This window comes from Aptenodytes forsteri, unplaced genomic scaffold, assembly GCF_000699145.1.
Source record: "Aptenodytes forsteri isolate BGI_AS27 unplaced genomic scaffold, ASM69914v1 Scaffold821, whole genome shotgun sequence".
NCBI lineage: Eukaryota > Metazoa > Chordata > Aves > Sphenisciformes > Spheniscidae > Aptenodytes > Aptenodytes forsteri.
In genome coordinates this window covers 142,314-142,865 of record NW_008795630.1, presented here as the reverse complement: position 1 = coordinate 142,865, position 552 = coordinate 142,314, and positions in this window count along the sequence as shown.

Genomic DNA, 552 nt, shown 5'->3' with positions numbered 1-552 from the left:
CTGTGTGCATGCAGCATTGTTATCCCTGTTTACAAAAGCTTCACTTGCAGGTACCTACCATTTCAGTGCTGTTTGTTCTAATGAGTTCAAAACTCTCAAAGAGTGTCAAGATTTTCTTGATTTACAGAAGATGTCAACAATGGGGAAAAAGATTAAACTAGGTACAAGTAAAAAGAGAAGAATAGAGAAGAAGAAAACAGAAGGAAAGAGAAGGAAAGAGAAGAAAATAGAAGGAAAGAGGAGTGAGTTCAAAACTCTCAAAGAGTGTCAAGATTTTCTTGATTTACAGAAGATGTCAACAATGGGGAAAAAGATTAAACTAGGTACAAGTAAAAAGAGAAGAATAGAGAAGAAGAAAACAGAAGGAAAGAGAAGGAAAGAGAAGAAAATAGAAGGAAAGAGGAGGAAAGAGAAGAAAGAAAAGAAAAAAAGAAAGGAAAGGAAAGGAAAGGAAAGGAAAGGAAAGGAAAGGAAAGGAAAGGAAAGGAAAGGAAAGGAAAGGAAAGGAAAGGAAAGGAAAGGAAAGGAAAGGAAAGGAAAGGAAAGGAAAGG